General features: G+C 44.2%; 1 long non-coding RNA gene across 1 annotated transcript in view; it reads left to right on the forward strand.

Annotated features, from left to right (window-relative positions):
- The first annotated feature begins 1,586 nt into the window (after nucleotides 1–1,586).
- LOC142662182 (uncharacterized) overlaps nucleotides 1,587–18,827 on the forward strand; it is a 63,935-nt gene continuing 46,694 nt past the window's right edge. Inside the window, exon 1 of the long non-coding RNA XR_012850880.1 lies at nucleotides 1,587–1,729. This is a non-coding gene — a long non-coding RNA (uncharacterized LOC142662182). The remainder of the gene's footprint in view (nucleotides 1,730–18,827) is intronic.

Below are 18,827 nucleotides of genomic sequence, written 5' to 3' on the forward strand. Positions count from 1 at the left end.
AGACTTCAACGGGGAGCAAAAATTCTGCAATAGATTTATGTTGTTGTGTTTTTTTTACGCAGCGTAAACGCAGTAAAAACCGCTGGAAATCCACGGGTGCACATATACTTTGTTATAATGAATGTTTAACACTAAATCCGCAGGTGAACCACTACGGAAAAACCTCAGTGTTTCCGCAACAATATGACTAGGAAAAACGCACTATTTGGCGCGGATTTCTATAACCGATTTACCAGCGTTTTTCTAGCGGTTCTGCTGCAGATTTTCTGTTGCAGAACATCTGCAGCGTATCCTGTGTGTGGGAACATACCCTCAGGGTAGGAACACACAGGGCGTATACAATGTGGATTGTCCTCAACGGATTTAATTACAGAAAATCCGCAGCATAGTAAAGTAGCAGCAGAGTGGGTGAGATTTTAACAAATGTCATCCACACACAGCGGAAAAAATCATCTGCAGAAAAAAAGTTCATAAATTGACCGTCAGTGTAGTTTTTTTTAATCCGCAGCATGTCAATTTATGATGCGGAATCGCTGATCTTCTGTTGCGGGTTTTCCCCACTGAATTCAGTACGGAGGTAAAATCCGCAACAAAGAGGCATGTTTTACAACAGGGATGCTGCGCTTCTACCGACACCCCACTGATCGGCTGAATGAAGGGGCTGCAGCATTGACAGGCCCCTTCATTATTTACCAGTCACAGTGCCATACATTTAGTTGTGGCTGTTTCTGGCACTGCAGCTCAGTCCCATTCAAAAGAATGGGACCAAGCTCCAACACAGGCCACAGCTCAACTCCACGGTCGTGTGCATGGGCCCTAAATGTATGGCGCTGTGGCTGGTAAATAATGAAGGGGGCAGTCAATGCTGCAGCCCCTTCACTCAGCTGACCGGTGGGGGTGCCGATAGTTGGAACCCCATTGATCTGTTAGTGATGGCCTATTTTAAAGTCCCAGGAAACCCCATTAATTGAATCGTTGGAGTTGTCACCAAGGCCCTGAATTGCATATAAATATTAATTATTAAAGGACATTTCAATAAGATGTGTCATAAAATTATGATTCGTGGGGATTCAACTACACAGGGTTAGTCTCTATAGAAGTGATTGGGAGATATAAACACACCTGAGTGACCGCCTTCGTTTTTAGAATCCGACTGAGGTTGGGCTCACCGGGGAAAACGATTCCATCTATACAGAACATGTACACAACAACTCACAGAACATAAGGGCTCATTCCGCCGCGCGTAAAACTCGTCCGTGTGCTGTAATCACTCATGTTTTCACGCACCTACCCGCCCATTGAAGTCAATGGGTGTGTGAAAACCGCACACGGCACATGGATGCGCATCCGTGTACTGTGTGTGATTTGCGTGAAGCGTGAAAGAATAGGACATGTCCTATTTTCTCACGGACCCTTCACACGGTCTGTTGAAAAAATGGCCGTGGGAACGGCCACATTGAATTATATAGGTCCGTGTGACGGCTGTTGGAAATATAACTGGTTCGTCTGAATAAGGCCTTTAGGGTGCGGCTATATAGTGAATTTCCACGGTTTTAATGAGTTTCACCTTTGCTATCTGCAGTTTTTGGCGGGTGGTTATCGGCTACGCAGCAACAACCGCACCATCTGAATATACCCTTACAAGAGGGAGGTGGCACAAGTGCAAAATACTGATGAACATCCACTCTCACACCCACCACTGAGGATTTCAAGACACGAAGATCGCAAGGTCACGTTGCTAGTAATGCTTGTGAATGTAGACGTGATTCGACCACGACACCACAGTTGCAAAAAAATCCACATCTGCTGCATTTTTGGTCGCAAATCGCACACAACTTTTACAGCATAAACTTCAATGCGACTCTGCAATCTATTTGTGACGTGTCAACGTTTTTTCTTTCATTGGGTGTCTTTTAGATGTCGCAAAGCCGAAATTGAGTGCGACTCGCAACCAAATAGCGACTAAAATAGTCATGCAACTAGATTAAACGGGTTGTCCGGGCACGTGGCGGTTTTTCATACTGATGTCCTATCCACAGGATAGGTCATCAGTATATGATCGGTGGGGGGCACAAAACCAGGACCCCACACTGATCAGCTGTTACGGCTTCCTGAGGGCACTGGATGTTATGTAGGGGTCGGTGCCGGAAGCAGATCCTCAGTACTGCAGCATGGCCGCTGTACTGTGACCGGAGCCATCTGCTTCTGCCACCGACCCCTACATTTCTTCTGGCAGTCAGAGCAGCTGATCGGTGCAGGGTCCGGGTGTCGGACTCCATCAATCATATACTGATGAGCTATCCTGTGTATAGGTCAGCAGTAAGAACCCCCCCCTTGTCTGGACAACTCCCCTATTTTTTTTGTAAGGTAAGTGAGGGTACAGTTTAAAATGTGGTTTATTACCGTGAAATCGTTTTGCCACGATTTTGAAAAAAAATGCTGTGTTATGAGGTAATCGCAGTAATTAACCGCACAATGTGAATATACTCTATATTCACACGGTGCGGTTGAGGCGCGTTTTGAAACGGCGTGTTGGAATTACTGATGCGCAACCGCTTTGAATAAATACGTGTAAGTCCACTAGTATCCTGCATATTGAAAGGAAGTACGTCCGAAGAGTCTTGAAAAGATCATATAACCGCACTCAAAACTGCGTGACAAACAACTGCACTAAATTACCGCAACAAATAAAAAAAACGCATTGCAAAACTGTATGTAAATTCAGCAAAAATTCATACCGTGTGAGTATACCCTTAGTATGGCTTTTTTTCAGTGATGGGGTATAAATTTCGTCTTCTTTTTAGTGATTTGTGAATCATCCCATCAGAAATAGACCCTAGTGACAAGTGATTCCCTCCAAAATCATCTCCAAATGGGGTTGTCTTCTGCTGGATCTTTTTGGGGCCTATTATTATGTCAGAGCCTGGGCCCACCGGAGGGTCTTTTTGGTACCCTGGTGGGCCAGATTGAACCTGTATCGGTGGGGTCCTAGCGTTATATTCTAGAATACATATTCAGTATAACTGTGCACATTATAGACCTTTTAGGGTATGTTCACACGGCCAAATTTCAGACGTATACGAGGCGTATTATGCCTCGTTTTACGTCTGAAAATAGGGCTCCAATACGTCGGCAAACATCTGCCCATTCATTTGAATGGGTTTGCCGACGTACTGTGCAGACGACCTGTTATTTACGCGTCGTCGTTTGACAGCTGTCAAACGACGACTCGTAAAAATACAGCCTCGTCAAAAGAAGTGCAGGACACTTATATACATTATGTGCAGGACACTTCTTTCAGACGTTTTTGGAGCTGTTTTCTCATAGACTCCAATGAAAACAGCTCCAAAAACGAGTTGGTAAAAAAATGAGTTGGAAAAAAGGCGAGTTGGTAAAAAAACGTCTGAAAAGCAGGGTCTGTTTTCCCTTGAAAACAGCTCTGGATTTTCAGACGTTTTGGTTGACTACGTGTGAACATACCCTTATAAGCGTGGTGACAACGCTTTTGGGCAGTGTAATGGATGCCATAAGTAATTGTCACCCAGCATCTGTAACAGGTGTAGAAGACCTAGATGAAAAATGGCTGAATAGGGTATTGAGAATATAATAAAAACCTGTCTCGCAAGATCTTTTTTGAGGGTTAGTATTCTTAAAAAAAAAATACAGTGACAAGGTCGATTTCTGTGAAGACTTTGGTTCAAAAGGAGAGTAGATGAGAGGCCGGTGACTGAGGCCTGTCCCTCTTATACAAGGGCTTGTCGCAGCTTGCAGTCCTCTAAACGCTCAGGGGAAGAATGTATTTCTTTGTACATTTTTATATAGTAAACGCTTGCCCCCCCCCCCCCCCCACCCCATCTAAAGCTTGATGTGCCGGTCATGCATTGGATAAACTGTGAAACCAAATTTTTTCTAAGAGCCCCGGGTGTAACGTGTTCATCTATACAAGCACGCAAGAGAGTGATGACGATACACGAGCGCCAGAGTACAGCATAGCTGGAGAGCAGATACAATCACTCGCACAAGTGCACACACCCACAACATACACACAGACTGGCATGCAAATCCAGCAATAGGCAAACAGAGAGGCGAGGGCCCTGAGGAACAGAAGACCTACTGGGTTGCCAACTTTCTGGATTAGCACCACGATGCATGGGGCCAATTTCTGATTAAAAAGGGGTAAGAGATAAAGGGATGGGCCCGTCTTTAATTGGAGGTGGTCAGGTGGCTTCATCCTAGTGACATATAGTGCCCCCTCATTAGTAGGCTGGACCTCTTTGATGCCCATCTTTCAAGAATGCCACCTGCCCACACTTCTCTTTGATTTAATTTTTTTTATTACGTTTTATTGTGGATTTTGAATTCAGTTACTGCGAAGTTGGCCATAGACATGAGCGAGAAAATGGGCATCTGATCAATGACAATCCGTACTTTTGGCCGATTAGTATTACAAACATCACCATCACCTCTGGAAATGTTCTTTCATAAAGTCCAACTGGCCACCGGTCAGGTGTACGCAAAATAAACTTTAGATTAGATTATGAATGGTCGCCCTACAAAAATATTGTCCAACAATGCGGAGCCAGAATCCTACATTTTGGATGCCAATTTTTGGACAAGATAAAAGAGACACTCCAGTGAATGATTTTATTGTGGCCCCGTTTGTAAAGTACAAGGTAGAGCACGTCATCCTCTTACCGGGCGCATTGTTGCCGAACTATCCCGGCCAAAATTATGTCACGTGATCGCACTGTGACCGGCTGATTCCTACAGCGTCTGCTGTGTGGACCGGAAGTCTCTTTCACTATACATTCATTTGAGACGCTCAATGTGAGTCTCATAGGAATGCACCGTGAAAGAGATTTCCGGTCCACACAGCAGACGCTGTAGGAATCGGCCAGGCATGTGACATAATTGCGGACGGCATAGTTCGGTAACAATGCACCGGTAAGAGGGTAACCTGCCCTACCTTTTACTTTACAAACGGGGGCCATAAAATAGAAAAAAATTCACTGGAGTGTCTCTTGACATTTTGATCTTTTGGTAGTTGACCATAATCTGAAGCATTGCGGCGGGACTTTTTGTGTCATTCACCCTTTCCACCTGTTCAAAGGGGTTTTCATAAAGATGAAGCTGTTCCTACCAACCCTGAGTTCATTCTGCAGTCTTAGGCGCAGAAGAGAGGGGTCTGTTTAGGTTAGGGACTCACTTAAGTGGTCGTCTTGTGGCAGGTGGGCTCACACAATTTAATCAAAATGTGCACTAAGAACCTGACATTTGTAAGTATAGTGAACATAGCAGGAATGGAATTTAAGATCTATACGGTGCTGACCAACCTTGTATTTTGGGGCATCACAGGATGCAGCTTTGACAGTGTCGTTTGTCTGGCTGTGGCTTGCCGTAAGGTGGGTATTGTCTGAATGCCGATTCTTTTTTCGAGTATTCCCTGTATACTGTCATCGCTATATATGGGGAGGGATTACGATCGACAATCTGAGGAAGTACGGCACATGACCACTTTGGCCAGTCGTTGGCTGGAGTGGTGACATGTCAGATAGTACTGACATCACAACTCCAGCCGTTGTAAGCAGAGACTGGCGGGGGACCATGGACTGGCATCGCTGGAGCAGCAGGAGATTAGAAGATGTGTGTTACATTTTTTTTACTCAACTACACCGTTTGCAGCTAAAAGTACAATATTTAAAACGCCCAGATAACCCTTTTTAAACCAGACTAAACCCCCAAATAAATATCAGGCCCCCTCTATTTACTCACTGTTCCTCGCTCCGTTTGAGCAGCTCGGGGTCCTCTTCAGCTCTTGGGGTCTCGGCACACAAAGTTCTGACGCTGGCCAAAAAAATGAGGAGGATACGGTGAGTGAGATCGGCCAATGTATTGGATTAACTCAACTGATAACGACTGACTTAAAAAAATAAAAAAATTGCAGGTGTAGTTTTGGGGGAGTGATCGAACTCCTTAAATTCGCCCCTGCATTTGCGAGTCATTTCCAGGGACAAACATTTGCCAGGATTTCGCTCAAAAAATAGGAATAGTCCATTCACATTCTGGAATGTTGGTAACTACGTCTGTGGCATCTTAATTGTAACTTCTATGTACTGTCTACATCTGAAAATACGTCTCAATGTTTCGGCCTGATCTGACACACAGGCTGAGAATTGTGCTGGGTTGGGGGTGAGATAACTAATCTTTTTTACATCCAGTGGTCTCGCTGTCATTGTATGTTTGGGGTAAGACGAGGGGGTTGTTGTCCAAGAGATGAAGAAGAGACTTATTTTATTTGATCATTGGGGTGCATTGATTTCAGATGGCGGCTCTTTTACGGTCATCTGTCCATAGAAATCAGCACTGGTACCAATGAGTTCTGGACATCTGGAGGAGTTCCAGCAACCAGACAACCCCCAACGTGACCCTTCAGACATGATTGATATAGCTTATTTTAATTATCAGATTTCTCCTTTTAACGATCACAGAAAAATACAATTGTGCCTGAATCTGGACTATATCTAAAGGGTTAAATGACAAACTAGAGATTTCATATTCTAAACGGAGATAAAACCTGGAGCGTATTCTCAGGAGTAAGAGAATCGTAGTTTAGGAATGAAACCAACTCAGGTTTTTGCCTAAAGGATAAAGGGGCCATGGAAGCCATTGATGATTCTGCTTGTTAGCCCCCACGTTGAACCTGACACAGATCATATAACATGGGGCTATGTTACCTGGCCTATCAGGTGTATGCAGCTATTTCATATAGTGATGTGCTATATACTTCACAGACAGTCTATATCCAGGGAGAAGCATCAAGAATAGGGATATGTTCAGACGGCTTATTTTCAGCCGTTTTTCGGGGCATAAACACCTCGAAAAACTTCTTAATGCTGAACGCCTCCCTACATCTGCCCATTGATTTCAATGGGAAAAACGGTGTTTCATTCCGATGGGGCATTTTTTTACACGACCATTTGAAAAACGGCACGTAAAAAAAAAAAGAGCATGTCACTTCTTGAGCCGTTTTTCCCCAAAAAACGGCTGAAAATCAGAGGCTTTTCCTTTGAAAAGAGCTCCGTATTTTACAGCCGTTTTTAGTTTAGCGTGTGAACATACCCTAAGCTTTGGCAGAGTGTAAGATTGTACCCGGAGGGGGTGAGATACAGATTTCTACTTTTCTAATCCCAATGAGTATACTGTTCTTCATCAATCCCAACAGGCCGAGAGGCACCAGATCATCACGGCTGCAACTCCTCTGCCGTGGCCGCGACTGTGTCATGCCTCTTGGCCAATCAGGTTGGGTAGCGATGCGATTAGCATACGTAACATGCAGGGGCGGAGCTATAGAGGGTGCAGAGGTAGCATTCTCACCCGAGCCCTGATGGCTGAAGGCGCACAACGTCCCACTGCCACATAAGACACCAGTATTTGTAATGGCACAATGTGGCATAAACCATAGCATGTCACAGAGGCGTAACTTAAGGGTATGTGCACACACACTAATTACGTCCGTAATTGACGGACGTATTTCGGCCGCAAGTCCCGGACCGAACACAGTGCAGGGAGCCGGGCTCCTAGCATCATACTTATGTACGATGCTAGGAGTCCCTGCCTCGCTGCAGGACAACTGTCCCGTACTGAAAACATGATTACAGTACGGGACAGTTGTCCTGCAGCGAGGCAGGGACTCCTAGCATCGTACATAAGTATGATGCTAGGAGCCCGGCTCCCTGCACTGTGTTCGGTCCGGGACTTGCGGCCGAAATACGTCCGTCAATTACGGACGTAATTAGTGTGTGTGCACATACCCTTAGGCTTCATGGCCCCAGTGCAAAAATTGTAAGGGTATGTTCACACGGCTTATTTTCAGCCGTTTCTCGGGCCGTAAACGGCCGAAAAACGGCTGAGGAATCTGATCCAGAACGCCTCCAAACATCTGGCCATTGATTGCAATGGGAAAAACGGCGTTCTGTTCCGACGGCCCATTTTTTTACACGCCCGTTTTGAAAAATGGCCGCGTAAAAAAACGGCCGCGAAAAAGAAGTGCATGTCACTTCTTGAGACATTTTTGGAGACGTTTTTCATAGACTCTATGGAAAACAGCTCCAAAAACGGCCATATAAAATGCAGCGAAAAACACTGCGAAAATCGCGAGTGGCTTAAAAAACGTCTGAAAATCAGGAGCTGTTTTCCCTTGAAAACAGCTCCATATTTTCAGACATTTTTCACTCAGCGTGTGAACATAGCCTTACTATGGCACGTCAGTAACGGTGCTGGTGTCCTCATATGGGGCAGAAAGGCGTTTGGGCACCAGGGTCCGGGCGCAAGTGCAACTTCTACACCATCTCTATTTACGCACCTGGCATGCTCAATATGTAAGGGTATGTTCACACGCAGTGACCAAAAACATCTGAAAGAGAGATGAGAGAGATGACCTTGTTGTTGGATGAATAGCGCCCCCTGCTGTTGATACAATCCTGGCTTTGGAAGTGCATCTTTAACTCTGCCAGCTAGGACCTGACCATTATACAAATTTCATTTATCCGAAGTTACAGTCCTCGGTTTAGATCACAGAGGACTGGATACAATTGGAACAAACGCCCAGCTGTGAGGAGTATCAAAGGGGTTGTCGAGGATTACAAAAACATGGCTTCTTTCTTTTGAAAATAGCGCCACACCTGTCCCTAGGTTGAATGTGGCATTACAGATTAGTCCCATTGATTTCAATGGATGTGAGCTGCAATACCACATACAACCCATTTACAGGTGTGGCGCTGTTTCTGGAAGAAAGTAGCTATTTTTTTTCTAATTCTTGAAACCACTTTAACCCCTTATTGACCAGGCCTGAAAAGGCCCTAATGACCAGCTACATTTTTTTTAGTTTTTGCCTTTCTTTCTTTCAGCAGCCATAATTTTTTTTTTTCTCATTGGCGTGGCTGTACGAGGCCTTGTTTTATGCGGGAGATATTCTATTTTTTTTTTCCAGAGTACAAACAAATCACTGTGTTCATTATTTATAGTTTTTCAGTATTATTGTTTTATATTATTATTTTATACCATTCACGTTTCAAGCTAAATAACCAATTAAATGAAATATTTAGGTTATTACGGTTGTGTAAATATTTAATGTCGTATCTTTTTGTTTTTAGGTAATGCATGGGCAATAAAATATTTTATACTAAATAATTTTAATATTATTTTTTGTTCCATGAAGGCATAACTTTTTAACAACTTTATTTTATTCTTACTCCTGTATACTAGTACATTATACTGTGTTAGGGCTTATTCAGACGAACGGGATATACGTCCGTGCAATGCGCGTGATTTTCATGCGCGTCGCACGGACCTATATTAGTCTATGGGGCCGTGCAGACAGTGGCGTGATTTTTACGCAGCGTGAGTCCGCTGCGAAAAACTCACGACATGTTCGTTCTTTGAGCGTATTTCGCGCATCACGCACCCATTGAAGTCAATGGGTGCGTGAAAATCACGTGCACCACACGGAAGCACTTCCGTGGGACGCGCGTGATTCGCGCAACAGCTGTAAAACTATGGATGAAAACAGAAAAGCACCACGTGCTTTTCTGTTTACAAATATCCAAACGGAGTGTCATAATGATGGCGGCTGCGTGAAAAGCACGCAGCCGCGCATCATACGGGGCTGACACACGGAGCTGTTAAGTGCCTTTTGCGCACGCAAAACGCCGCGTTTTTTGCGCGCGCAAAACGCACACGCTCGTGTGAATCCGGCCTTACTATGACACAGGCTGCTGTTAGGACAATACATACTGAGCCCTAAAAGTAGACTTACAAAACAGACAGCCTCCGATCAGGTCACCAGGAAACCCGGTGACACAATTGAAGAGGGGAATACACTTTGATCATGCCGCAGGTCACGGACCGTGGTGATGAAAGGGTTAAATGGCTTGGTTCAGAGGTTCCTCCGATCCCGAGAGTATTCAGGAGACTTCCCTTAGTACAGGAGCTGTTAGGCTATGTTCACACGGAAAGTCAAAAACGGCTGTAAAATACGGCGCTGTTTTCAAGGGAAAACAGCCTCTGATTTTCAGCCGTTTTTTAGGCATCAAGCGTTTTTTGATGCAATTTTTTACGGCTATTATTGGAGCTGGTTTTCTATTGACCCAATAGAAAACGGCCCCAAAACGGACATGTGCTTCTTTTTTACGGAAAGCCGTTTTTCCCATTGAAATCAATGGGAAGATGTTTGGAGGAGTTCAGCCCCCGTATATTCAGCCGTTTTTCGGGGCGTTTACGGCCCAAAAAACGTCTGAAAATAAGCCATGGGAACATACCCTCAGCCAAAAGATGTTGCTGTAGATTCAGGACCTGTATCGCTCGCCATCTAGACAGGTGGCGGTTGCGAAGGGGTTAGGTCTGTAAACGTTTACAGTCTCTGGATGTAAACAAGAATATTCCCATTCATTGAGAACAAGCCTAGATCTCTAGGCCTGATTCACATAACGTTTGTTACTTACGTTTATCATCTACATCGGGACATAGGGCTCCATTAGCCCGACTGAAACCAAAAGAGTGTCCTTTTGGCCTCTGTCAGGCTGATATACGTCGGTATGCCTTTTTTTCGGAGGATGAAATAACGTAGTAGACTGCGCTATTCCGTCCTGCGGGATACCGCTAAAATAAAGAATGCCGTGCGCTATAGTTTATTTAAACATGGGAGCTCATGTATGACGAATACCATTGTATGGCATCCGTCAGAGGCATACATTAAATGTATACCTCAGGGAGCTTCCCCAGGGCTAGAGTCTCCGGGAAGAGCATTTAGTAGCGCACGGCCTGGGGATTCCGGCCCTGAAGAAGCCCCTGACGTCAATGTCCATATATGGATAGTGTCGTCAGGGGCTCCTCCAGAAGCATAATCCCCAGACAGAGCGTCCGGTATATCAAAGCTCCTAACATCACTATCCATATATAGACTGTGACGTCAATGGTTATCCCAAGACAGGAGTCCCCGGCCAGAGCGCTTGTGATGCTCTGGGCGGGGCCTTCGTATTTGAAAGCGCCTGACATCCCTGTCCATATGTGGACAGTGACATCAGGGGCTTCCCTATACACAGCACTTTAACTAGCGCTGTGCCAGAGGAGTTCGGGCGACGTATCCCACTGTATGCCTATACAGTAGGATATGTATCTACCTTCTGCCGAAGGTAAAGGTCGGGAATCCTCCCGACCCATATACTTTCGATGGAAAGATTAAGTGCAGTGTGAATCAGGCCTTACAGAGAATTGCCTACACTGAAACAAACTGCAGCAGTGTGAAATAAGCACGTCAGGTTGGGTTTTCTGCATCTGAAGATTGCTTCCATTCACTGACCGTAAGCAAAGATTAAGTGGAGAATGGAAACCATTTATTAAATTATATAATAATCATTCTTATTATAGAATGATTAAGCTCTATTTTTAGAAAATCAGAAAATTCTTTCAAATCTGAAAGGGTGGGAGTTACGTGACTTATTTCCTCCCTGTCATTTTTCTTATAAAACTAATTTTAGAGACGCAGAACAAGTTGAGGCTGAGCGCTCCCGGAAGTGATCATAAGAAAGGTGAAAATTATTAGGAAAATGATGTTGGCAGGAGACCGATTCTCTGACACTCGTCACTTCTAGGAATTCATACAGTTGCATAAGAAACAAGTTACACAACAAAATAGTAATAGTGAGAAAAATTACAATCTTAACCCCTTCCCCCTGCTGGCATTCTGGGCCCTAATGTCCAAGCCATTTTTTAGATTTTTCCATTGTCACATTCGAAGAGCTGTAACTTTTTTATTTTTGCGTCGGCATAGCTGTATAAGGTCTTGTTTTTTGCGGGACGACTTGCAGTTTTTATTGGTACCATTTGAGAGTAGATGCGACTTTTTGATCACTTTCTATGACATTTTTTTAAAGTCAGGATTAACAGAAAACAGCAATTTTTCCATTGTTTTTTATTTTATTTTTTACGACGTTCACCGTGCGGGTTAAATAATGTAACAGCTTTATAGTCGGGGTCGTTACGGACGCGGCGATACCAAATATGTGTAACTTTTTTGCTTTATTGTAGTTTTTTTTAATAGTAAAGCATTTTGTAAGGGGAAAAGCTGGGTTTTTCATTTTTTTTTTTTTCACTTTTTTTTTTTATTAACTTTATTAAACTTTTTTTACTTTTTTACTAGTCCCACTAGGGGACTTCCCTATCTTCCGATCGCTATTATAATACACTGCAATACTTTTGTATTGCAGTGTATTACTGCCTGTCCGTTTAAAACGGACAGGCATCTGCTAGGTCATGCCTGCGGCATGATCTAGCAGGCATTCGCTGCAGGCAGACCTGGGGGTCTTTATTAGACCCCCGGCTGCCATAGAAGACACAGACACTCGGCGATTTTATCGCCGGGTGTCAGTGAGATGAGAGGGAGCTCCCTCCCTCTCTCCAAAACCATTCAGATGCGGTGCTCGCTATTGTGCACCGCATCTGAAGGGTTAAACGGGTGAGATCGATACTAATATCGATCTCACCCGGCAGAGCAGGGACGCCCCCAGCCCTCAGCTGCTTCTGGCAGCTGAGAGCAGGGAGATTTCACGGCTCCCTGCTCTGTTTACTTTATTCTAATGCAGCGACGTAGTTTGGCGGCGCTCTAGAATAAAGCCCACTAATGACCGCCGTAAAAAGACGTATCGGCGGTCATTAAGGGGTTAAATAATGACTGGAACCGGTATTACATGTTACAGGCAATGCAGACGGGTCTGGTGTTTTTTGGGTAGGACTACCTATCACTGAAGAACTAAGGGTATGTTCACACGGCCAAATTTCAGACGTATACGAGGCGTATTTTGCCTCGTTTTTACGTATGGAAATACGTCTCAAATATGTCGTCAAACATCTGCCCATTACTTTCTATGGGTATAACGCTGTATTGTCCACACGACGCGTAATTGCCGTACGACGCGTAAAATTACGCCTCGTAAAAAGAAGTGCAGGACACTCCTTTGGACGTTTTTGGAGCTGTTTTCTCATAGACTCCAATGAAAACAGCTCCAAAAACGGACGTAAAAAACGCAGCGAAAACGGCGTGAAAACGCAGCGAAAAATGCGAGTTGGTAAAAAAACGTCTGAAAAGCAGGGTCTATTTTCCCTTGAAAACAGCTCTGGATTTTCAGACGTTTTTGTTGACTAGGTGTGAACATACCCTAAGGGTAAAGACCAAGGAGCTTAAAGGGTCACTCCAGTGAAAAAAACACAAGTATTCTCTAACTGTAAAAGCTTTGACCCCCCCCCCCCCTTATGATGATGATTATTACTATATGGATTCCACAATGTAGCATTATAATAGCGAATTGCTTTTAAGCTGACCAGGGTTGCCAACCTAATTTTTTTTTTTTTAAGGAAAATGTATCCAAAAATGACATTCACGCAACATTTTTGATGGCCAAATTCGAAAACAATGCGGATTCATAAAAATGCTAAGTAATATTCTTCTATATCTTAGAATACTGATATAAGCAGCATGTACGGAGACCTCTAAACTGATTATATCAATCCCAATAATCTGTACAAACTCCTTCAACTTCAAAGAAATAACGGACACAAAAAATATATTTTTTACGGACGCTGGAAAAAAAGTGCCCTGTTTTTACAGACTGTCCAGGAATTTACGACGGTCAACAATCCTGCAGCTGACCCGGGGAAATATTCTAAAGTATTGGGGTGTGTGTATGTATATATGTGTGTATGTAGTAGTGTACATAGAAGAGAGGGGGCTTCAGAGCAAAATGGTCCCCCATTAGGCCTTGTTCACGCGGGTCGAATTTGCCATAGGCAAACCGAACACTTATTTACTACAGGATTCGGATTTCTGCCGCAGATGTGCAGTTTGATGTGCCACGGATCCACATGAAGAATAGCCTCAGTAGAGGTAATTCAGGAGTGGAAAGCCGCTGGCTTTTCCATGCGGAATCCATGGGAATAAGTAGTATGCCACATATTCTCACAGATTTTTCTTTTGTGTCAGTGCAAACAAAAGTCCACTTGGAAACTTTCTGCAGCATGTGAATGCGGTAGCGAAAACCTAATTTCTGTTCATCGGATGTGTATCAGATTTGCCATGGAAATCGGACACGTGAACAAGGCCTTAGGTGTCTTCTTTTGCCACCCAGGACAGAAGAACCTGTTCCCCCTTCCATGCCCTTTCCATGGGCCAATTACCCCCTTGTTTGCTAACCATGCATTGCTCGGGAGAATGTAGTCCTGCACAGGTTCTCGCAATCCAGTAGCAAAGGGGATGGAACTAGGGCTGTGCCACCTCTACAAGGACCCCATACCAGTCGTACGGTGCCCCACTTTATGTGTGCCATTTTGTTGTTAGTCCTTTTCCTCAGAGATCCAGGATATCACCATTTTCCATTTTATCTGTGTCCTCTGATGCTATAGAACATCCCCATAGATAACGGCCAATCCCTCCGGCACCTCATGCCCAGTCGACCATTGCCCCCAAGTGCCCCAGGTGTTTTTATATTCCAAAAAGCCCCATGGTATATTATACTAGGTACACTTACTATAAAAGTAGCCCCTGCCCGTCCACATGGCCCACCCAATTTCAGCTCCTCTTGGCCCAATTCCTGTTGGTATTCCAGTCACCAGGATGGCACGTAAACCTACGGTTCACAGGAGAAACAGTCTTACATGTGATAATCAGGCGTACGCTATACACATTGCTCGGTGGGGTGGACACAGGATCAGACTTGCTTTGACAGACCGATTTGTATAATGACTCTGTAACCTTTATTAACAAATGAAATAAATAGAAACTTTTGTAATCAGAAATCCTCTAGTTGTAATCTGACTGAGAATCAGTAGTGGGATAATGTTTTACTGAGTAAGAGTGGACATTGTTTCGGAATATGTGTCCTGGCAAGGCGGAAGAAATACTGTCATTACAAATTACCAGTAATGGCAAATCAGCAACCCATGGGCCGCATGTGATTTACGTGTACGGGCTATATGGCGCGTGCCCAGCTTGATAGGGAGCAGTTCCTACCCAAAGTTTAAGTGTACCTCCAGTGGCGATCTCCCACCTGATCTGATATTGGGCGTGGAGAAACGCTGCTGCACGCTGCCGAGGCGGATGTACTAATCTGAACAGAATCGTGCATGGGTTCTTACAGTACCGCCCAGATGGTGCAAGATGCCGAATTGTGCGTGTGCAAAATAAAGGCATTTAAAGGGGTTGTCCGATTTCGGCAAATTAATGTTATTTTTTTGTATAAATTAGGCTTCGTTCACATCTGCGCCAGGACTCCGTTCATAGGTTCCATCAGAGCTTTCCTTCTGGGGAACCCATGAACGGAAACCAAACTGAAACAAACCATAGGTTTCCGTTTGCATCACCATTGATTTCAATGGTGATGGATTCGGTGCAAATGGTTTCTGTTTGTCCCCGTTCTGCAAGAGTTCCGTCGTTTTGACGGAATCCATCCCGTAGTCGACTGCGCTATTCATTCTGTCAGACTGACGGACCCTTGCACAACAGGGACAAACGGAAACCATTTGCACCGGATCTGTCCCCATTGAAATCAATGGTGATGCAAACGGAAACCTATGGTTTGTTTCAGTTTGGTTTCCGTTCTTGGGTTCCCCAGACGGAAAGCTCAGACGGAATCCCTGAACGAGGCCCCGACGCAGATGTGAACGACGCCCAAGTTGCACAATTTTCCAATATACTTTCTGTATTAAGTCCTCACCGTTTTCAAGATCTCTGCTTGTTGTTATTCGGTAGGAACATTCATTGTTTACTTTCAGGGGATACAATTCTGTACATGGTCATGTGATGGGTGCATGGCTTATTACAGGGTCATGTGATGGACGCACAGGTGCATGGCTTATTACAGGGTCATGTGATGGACGCACAGGTGCTGGGATCATTAGAAGACACAGCTCTGATACAGTACAATCCGTGCACCTGTGTCCCCATTTCATGAACAGGATAGAATTGTATCCATTGTGAGTAGCCAATGAATCACTCTACTGAATAACTGCAAGCAGAGATCTTAAAAACCATGAGGAATTAATACAGGAAGCATATATGAAAATTGCATAACTTTTAATTATACAAAAAAATAACATTAATTTGCTAAAACTGGACAACTCCTTTAAGATGACGTAAAGGAACACTCCAGCAACAGCTGAAACTCTGTGCATGTATAGGTGAGGTGATTGGGCATGACAGAGGGATTCAAAAACATCAAAGTGAACACTTTGTCATGCTCCGCCCCCTGTGGCCCTGCACTTGGAATAACACCGTACATCAGTTTTTCCCAGGGTGACCTTTTTAAAGTAATTTTTCACATACTGCATTACAATAGGTAAAAGAAGAAAATTGGACTGTAGTGTATGAAATAATCAGAATTAGCCGAGGCCTGGGGCATTTACCCTTTTTCCCTTTCCATAATCCGGCCCTGGTTGGAATGGCTGTCAAAATCAAAAAGTATTTAATGCTCGAGCTACTGTGGATGAGATTAGCACGGCGGCTCAGTGGTTGTCCTGCAGCACTGGTTCGATTCAAGACAAGGACAACATCTGTAGGGACTTTGTATGTCCGCCCCGTGCAACGGTTTCCTCTGGGTTCATTGGTTTCCTATGAAATTGCCCATAGTAAATATGTCTAACAGGGAGATTAGACTGTGAGCCCTATCGGAAACAGGCACTGATGTGAGAGATGACAATCTAAAACATTGTCAATGTCTGAGATGTTGGTACATAGCAGAGGCAGGGTCGGACTGGCCCACCAGAAAACTAGAGGATCCTGACACAATAATGGGCCTTGAAGGTCCAGCAGAAGACAACCCCATTTGGAGCTTTTTAGAGCCAATCACTTGCCACTATTGTCTATTTCTTATGGGATGATTCACAAATTACCTATTCAACCTTATTGATGATGTATCCTATGTGTACAATGAGGACAACAAGGACTGTGATTAAAAGTGGACATGGACATGTTCTATATAGATGGAGGGTGGCCCCTCAGAATCATCTCCTTTGGTGGACCCAAGTAACCCCAGTCCGATGCTAAGCAGAGGCCATCAGGACATGTTCTGTTCTTTAGTAGTGCAATGAATCCCACATTATGCATGATCCAATGGGTCCCAAGAGTTGGCACTGACTTTCAGACACCCAAAACGTTTACACCAAATGTGACACCAAAAAGTTTAATGGAAAATGAGTATGATCGACATGAATGTGCAGTTTCTATTCCAAAGTGTGACGGGGTATAAGTGACTTGGATCATACAAGCCTAGTAATACCCTTGGCACAAGCAGTCACCTACCTCTAGCCATACTAGAAGCCATTTCGGTGTATATATACCACACAGCGGTATTATGAAAATGACCCATGAATTATAGTAGGTGACTTCCTTATTGATTTATCTACATGATGTGTGTGCTACCTCTCCGTATCTCATATTCATCTCTCATCCAGGGGTTGAGATACGCCTGCCTGTGAGCGATCAGTATCGGTATGCAAGTTCTATGTGCCCAACTACAACACCGGCAAGCCGGGACCTGCAAAAATTCAGAACATTCCTCAACTATTACTATGATCTGTATTATTAGCACCAGGGGCAAGACTCTACTGAATGCCTGTCCCTGCAATCTAAATGCAATAGTAGATGAGAAAGGCTGTCTGATAACATCTCGTAGAAAGAGTAGAACAGGAGCGGAGGGTGTTGCTGCACTTATAACCCATATACTGCCCCAGGGATATAAACATATCTCAAGAGTACACTAAAAATAGACAGGCCATGAGCATTTACTACCATAACTAATAACGTATCCATGTCTAGAATGACAGCACAGCCAGCTTTCCACGGAACTGAAGAACAATGTGTCAGCTGTATTTATCAGGGGCCCAACAAGTGTACGCTGTCCAGGTAAAACATTTTAATAGGTCAAACTTGACACCAAATTCACCTGCTTGAAATGTGCTCAGAATAGAGGGGACCCATAGTAAAAAACAAAAAGTGGCCCTTATGCTGGTGCTAGGGCATGTTCCACACTTTGGAACATGAGGGGCCATATGGATTACTTCTCACTCATGTATCCTTGAAGGGGGCAGCACCATCTCAGGCAGACTATTTATTGGAAAGGCTGATGCACCATCCAAGCTTGCCCCCCTTACGATTTGGGCACTTTATGGCACTACTGTATGACACTGGTATGTGGGCACTACGTAGAGCTATTATTTGGGCACTGAATGGCTGTGTTGCTCCCATAATGTGCAAAATTACATGCCCCTATCTTTTAGACACTTAATATTCCTGTCAGCCATATTAACTGTCATGGAGCTAATTTCTCTGTCACCCAGTCCTACAAGGGAGTTTCCTCTGACAAGTTTACCTGACCGTTAGTTGCAGTGAGACCCATCTTCCACATCCCCAGGTGCGGCCTTACGTTGCCCTGTGTGGTCCCTTCTGTTTGGTGCCACCCTTTCCCATATGATATTTTGTCATACAGTGTACAAATAACCATAAGAAATTACAAGTACCATATATTGTCATATGTACAGTTGCCTAAATGACAATACCAGTGCCGTCACCACCATACACTACACAAATAATATACTATACACTAAGTAGCAGTGCCACACAATGCCTAAGTAAATACCACCATACAGTGTTCAAGTAATACCAACATACAGTCACCAAATAATAGCTCCATGTGTAATCTAATAACACTGCTATACAATTAAGGAGATTTCTGGTGGTTACAAATGCCCCTGAGGCCCGCCCTTTAGCAGAGGGGGCTGATGCG

The sequence above is a fragment of the Rhinoderma darwinii genome, chromosome 10 (genome assembly GCF_050947455.1).
Source record: "Rhinoderma darwinii isolate aRhiDar2 chromosome 10, aRhiDar2.hap1, whole genome shotgun sequence".
NCBI classification, from domain to species: Eukaryota; Metazoa; Chordata; class Amphibia; order Anura; family Rhinodermatidae; genus Rhinoderma; species Rhinoderma darwinii.